This window comes from Rhineura floridana, chromosome 10, assembly GCF_030035675.1.
Source record: "Rhineura floridana isolate rRhiFlo1 chromosome 10, rRhiFlo1.hap2, whole genome shotgun sequence".
Taxonomy (NCBI): Eukaryota; Metazoa; Chordata; class Lepidosauria; order Squamata; family Rhineuridae; genus Rhineura; species Rhineura floridana.
Genome location: NC_084489.1, coordinates 50,950,859 through 50,957,245, shown reverse-complemented (window position 1 = coordinate 50,957,245; position 6,387 = coordinate 50,950,859).

Sequence of the window (6,387 nt, the reverse complement as noted above, 5' to 3'; positions counted from 1 at the left end):
TTAACTGAGGTATTACTGTAACCTTAAATTACCGTTAAAAAAAACACAAGAAGTAATATTAACATATTAAAATGCCATCAGGATCCTTCTGACAGGACACTTGATAGTAGAATGGCCCTGTGACAGGCAGAGGATAGTATAAATTAAAAAGAAAAAGTGGAACCACAATCCAAAATTCAACTCACCATTGCATCATACAAGAAGTGTCAGGTTTGTTACGCTCCAAAGGCCTTCCAGTACCTGGAGGTCTTAAGGGCTAACCCCTGAATGAACATGGAAGGGACGGGACCAGTGATTTCCATAGCTTCACTCGTGTGAAGAACTCCTTCCTTTTGTCTGGCCTGAATCTCCTACCATTCAACTTCCTTGCATGTCCCTAAGTTCTAATGTTATGAGAGAGGGAGGGAAAATTTTTTTTCCTCTGTCCACTTTCTCCATGCCATGCATAATCTTATACCAAAGAATGTGTGCGCATAAGCACCCTTGACAGGGAAAAGTTTCTCTGCCCATGTCCAGAGGTAAGAATGTGGCGCCCTCCAGATGTTGATGGATTCAACTCCCAGCAGCCAACGATCAGGGATGATGGGAGTTGGAGTACAGCTACATCAGGAGGGCCCCACATTGACTATCTCGGTCCTAGAACCTCACTCCGAATTCTCTATAGTGCTCAGGGGCCTCCATGGCACAAGTGCACAGTGGACTAGCACATGTGAAAAATGTTTTCCAAAGGTATCAAACCTATTGAGATAGAGAAATGATACAAAACAATAACTCAATGGTACAATTTCGACAGACTAAAACAGCTGTAATCTTGGGCATGGCTAGACCCTTCTCCAAAGGATTAATTCATTCGCTTTTATCATAAGAACATAAGAACATAAGAAGAGCCTGCTGGATCAGGCCAGTGGCCCATCTAGTCCAGCATCCTGTTCTCACAGTGGCCAACCAGGTGCCTGGGGGAAGCCCGCAAGCAGGACCCGAGTGCAAGAACACTCTCCCCTCCTGAGGCTTCCGGCAACTGGTTTTCAGAAGCATGCTGCCTCTGACTAGGGTGGCACAGCACAGCCATCACGGCTAGTAGCCATTGATAGCCCTGTCCTCCATGAATTTGTCTAATCTTCTTTTAAAGCCGTCCAAGCTGGTGGCCATTACTGCATCTTGTGGGAGCAAATTCCATAGTTTAACTATGCGCTGAGTAAAGAAGTACTTCCTTTTGTCTGTCCTGAATCTTCCAACATTCAGCTTCTTTGAATGTCCACGAGTTTTAGTATTATGAGAGAGGGAGAAGAACTTTTCTCTATCCACTTTCTCAATGCCATGCATAATTTTATACACTTCTATCATGTCTCCTCTGACCCGCCTTTTCTCTAAACTAAAAAGCCCCAAATGCTGCAACCTTTCCTCGTAAGGGAGTCGCTCCATCCCCTTGATCATTCTGGTTGCCCTCTTCTGAACTTTTTCCAACTCTATAATATCCTTTTTGAGATGAGGCGACCAGAACTGTACACAGTATTCCAAATGCGGCCGCACCATAGATTTATACAACGGCATTATGATATCGGCTGTTTTATTTTCAATACCTTTCCTAATTATCGCTAGCGTGGAATTTGCCTTTTTTACAGCTGCCGCACACTGGGTCGACATTTTCATCGTGCTGTCCACTACAACCCCGAGGTCTCTCTCCTGGTCGGTCACCGCCAGTTCATTGCTTGCACAAATCTTACACAGAGGTTAAAGAAGGAAGCAGTCTGTTCTCTTCTTTCCACAGGCAATTACCTTGCCAGCTCTCAAGGTCTTCTCCCTGGTCAGGAGGGTGAGACACCATGTGCTCCTTGCTTCCCAACAGCATCCAATGCAGCTCAGCTTCCCCCAGATTTTCCAGCTGATGTCTTTCCTTCTCCTATCTCCTCTGATCATCTATTGGAATACAAAGAGAATCCAACCTAGAAATCATCTGTTTGTCAAAGGCAGAAAGGAACCTTCAGTCCGGTTGTGCACTTGGGGAAGAGGGCAAAACCTGGGGACGGGAGAATGAAATGGAGCGTCCTGGAAACGGGCATGGCTGGCTGGCACTGTAAATAGGAGCACTTCACGCGGCAACTGCAGGTCCCACTTGTTGCACTGTGGAGTGCTCCAATTAGAGCGCCAGCCAGCCAGCCATGCCCACTCTAAGGATACTTCATTCCACCCCCACCTCAGTTTTCTGTCCCCACCACACACTCATTCAAAATTTTAATGCCTATAGAACATATCACTGGGAGGTTTGGCGGATTTTTTCCCAACTGCAAGAGTTATTTTGCCTTTAAAAAAAAGTGTGTACTTCTGCAAGCCTTTGGGTCCCCTATCCTCCCAAGCCTGTGGATACCTCCCTCTTGTGTATTTGTCAGGTGCTGTTTTGGCTACATAAGAATGAGGACGTTATTATTAAACAATAATATTCCGGTTGTTTTAAGGGATCAATGCATTCTCAGACCTTATCAGATACATCTGAGGTCCAGGAAAATCACTCGGGACTTCTGCTTGCAACGTGAACCAAAATCCTGCATCTTCTTCATGCTGGTGCATTGTCTTAGTTCGACTGAGGACAGCGCACATACCTTTAAAGCACATGACTTTCCGAAAGAATCCTAGAAACTGTAGTTTGTTAAAGATGCTGGGAATTCTGTTAGAATGTATGAGGTTCAACTCCAACTTGTGGGTTGAGGCTGCATGGGGTTAAAAAGGGTAGCTAGAGAGGAGACCTCTTGGTTGCTAGGCTATACCTATCCCTTTGATCTCCTGCTGTCTCTCCCTTCCTGTTAGACTGATGTGCAAAGGATGTTGATCCCAGTTCCTTCCCTCCTTCCCAGTCTTCTTTCTTGAGAGGGGAGCAGACATCTTTCCTTTCTCTCTCCTCTCATCCAGCATGAGGGCAGACCCTGGGATCAGAGTCTGCTGCTCCAACATAGCTAGTTAGCTAGATATATAACTTTTTCCTATCAAGTATGTACTTCCAGAATAAAGTAGCTATTTCTTATTTTAAACCTTAAAGTCTCTGTCTGACTAATTTGCAGGGAAGGTAGAATCTTACCAAAGATTCAAACACACACACATAAGATTGCTCAATACTCTCTGTTCCGCTACGCAACTCTGCAGGGTCCTACAGGACATTGGGCCCAGCCTTCTATAAATTCTGGGTCTGTGTTAGAATTGCTTGTTAATATGTTGTTGTTTTTTAATAATGTTTTTAACCCTTTTTTAAAAGATGTTTTTAAAGCTCTTTTAAAAAAATGTTTTTAACATTGTTTTGTTTTAATGTATTTTAAGGTCTCTTTTTATGATGTTTTAAAGTGTTCTTAGCGCTTCTGTTTGCCGCCCTGGGCTCCTGCTGGGAGGAAGGGCGGGATATAAATCAAATAATAAATAAATAAATTCTAGCTCTGTGAGGGGTAAACTACAGTTCCCACAATTCTTTGGGGGAAGCCCCGTACTTTAAATGTGCTTTACATGTATGGGTTCTACTCCCCATATTCCAGAATCCAGGCAGATGGAGACACTTCTGCCCTTAAGAAAGACACCAAAACCTGCTTAAAACATGAGCCAGAATTTCTTGACCAAAGTTTGCTTCCTTTGCACTCCATGGCACTCTCTAGGAAGAAGAAGAATGTGCCCCCGCCCAGGGTAGTGGGCTGGATGAGGGATAATAAGCTGAATCCTTGGAAAACAAAGGCCCTGTGGGTCTACAGAATGGGACCGGCACCATTAAATTCCCAACTTCTAATGGGGGCCAGTTGGGCCTCTGTAACATGGAGGACAACTAACAGCACTCCTCCAGAGGAACTCAGCGATGGAGTTGGGATAGAAGGGCTCAGGCAGTCCATAAATGATGCTGGATCCAAGCTGTTCAGGGCTTTGTATATCAACAGAGGAACCTTGAACCTGTTCAAAAGTGAAATCAAAGTACAGACTGCTTCCTTAATCCTTTTCAGCAATGCTTAATTCCTTAAAAGAATATCTATCTGCTGGCACCACAAGGGCTGTTTTCGTTAAAATAAAATAATGAATATTTATATAAATATAACCTTTATATCAAACTGCATGTTATGACCGATATGGGGAATCTCAGCAGCCCTCCAACACATTCTGCCCAGCCCTCAGGAATCTTCCCAGGCCATGCCCCTCACAGGCCCAGCTCCAAACCCTCCTCAAGTTCTTTTGTGTCCTTGAACTATAATGACACCTGTTGCTTAACTGGACTGGAGAAATGGGAAAGTGCAGAAACTTTTCATTTTTGCATAGCTGGAATGGAGCTGAATGTACAAAGATAAGTCACAGCCGTTGCTCCACCCACACTTGCATCTGGCCACGCCTACTTTTTGCCCCTGGCCCTGCCCCCCTCTGGCATGTAGTCCCCGGAACGTTGCCCACAAGGGAAGGCCAACTTGGGCTGAACAATCTTCCCCAGCCCAATATAAGTACACATGAAGGGTGGGCTATAAAACTTTTTAATATTAAAAGAGCAATCAAATAAATCCCAGCTGAGTTACACCCACAATTGTGAAGTGTGTGAAGAGATGATGATGAGGCCTCCCCAGCTGTTGCCATGGGCTGTGGACTGCCTGTGCATCACAAAACCACATGGCCGCTGAGCAGGGCCAGCTCCAGGAATGCGGGGGCCCTTGGGCATTAGCCTGCCCTGGACCCCTCTGCTTCCCTTCTGCGATCCCGTGGATCGCAAGACGAGCTTCCAAACCGCCCGCCATCCCCCGCCATCCCCCACGCTTCACCTATCTTTCTCTGCTGTTCGCGCAGGGTTGCCATCAATAAAGATGACGGCCGAGGTTTCCGTAAGGGACTGAAGCCTTTGCCGCCACCTTGGTTGATGGCATACAGCGCGTGCATTGCTGCCATCAACCAAGATGGCATTCTTCATGGATGTCGGCTGGCCGTGTGTTTGTGTGTGAGTGGGGTTTCAGATGCGGTCAAGGGGGGGGGTGTAAGTGTGTGAATGTGACAAACCGGTGGATATTCATGAATAGATGAAACCCGTGAATGTTGGCAGGTGGAAGCTAGCGGATGAAGTTGCCAGGTGGACACTGGTGGAGGTGCCTGGGTGAAGCTGTTGGATAGTTGCCATCCCCCTCATTGTCTGTGTTTTTTTCCAGGGATGTCTCTGAAGCTGGCGAGGTTTTGGAAGAGACCACCTGTGAAAGCAACAAAGAGGACTGCAAGGCTTAAAGAAGCCAGCTTTTATTCCTAAATAAAAAATTTTTTGTATTCATCTCCTGTGGAGTCCTTTGTTTTATTCAAAAACAGACAATGGGAGATCAAATCCCAGAGTGTCATGGTGTGCCTCTCCCTGGTATCAGTATACATGAAGCCATACGTATACATGAGCCTATAAATACTTTAATAATAATAATAATAACAATAATAATAATAATTTAATTTATGTGTCGCCTATCTGGCCAGTGGCCACTCTAGGCGACGTACAACTCAGTTACAATAAAATACATCATAATAATACAATACAAACGATAAAAATTATAAAACAATGACAGTTCAGAGTAATAAGCAATTAGTCATAGAGATTAACCCTCCCCGGAAGTCCCGAAGGCCTGTCTGAAAAGCCAGGTCTTTAAGGCCTGGCAGAATACATTCAGGGAAGGGGCATGCCGGAGATCATACGGGAGGGAGTTCCAGAGAGTGGGGGCCACCACTGAGAATGCCCTCTCTCTAGTCCCCACCCACCTAGCTGTTTTAGTTGGCGGGACTGAGAGAAGGCCCTGTGTGGCTGATCTTGTCGGGCGGCATAATTGGTGGTGTTGGAGGCGCTCCATCAGATAAACTGGGCCGAGACCGTGTAGGGATTTAAAGGTTAATACCAACACCTTGAATTGGGCCCGGAAAACAACTGGAAGCCAGTGCAGATCGAACAACACTGGAGTGATGTGCTCCCGGCGACGACAATTTGTAAGTAGTCGAGCCGCCGCATTTTGTATAAGTTGTAGTTTCCGGACCGTTTTCAAGGGTAGCCCCACGTAGAGCGCATTACAGTAATCCAAACGAGAGGTGACCAGGGCATGTACCACCAATGGGAGCTGATGAACAGGAAGGTAGGGTTGCAGTCTACGTATGAGGTGTAATTGATACCAAGCTGCCCGGCTCACTGCCGAGATCTGAGCCTCCATTGACAGCTTGGAATCCAGAACAACCCCAAGGCTGCGGACCTGGTCCTTTAGGGGCAGTTTCACCCCATCGAACATCAAGTCAATATCTCCCAACCTTCCCTTGTCCCCCACGAGTAGCACCTCGGTCTTATCGGGATTCAGTTTCAACCTGTTCCTTCCCATCCATCCACTCACGGATTCCAGGCACTTGGACATGGTCTCCACAGCAAACTCTGGT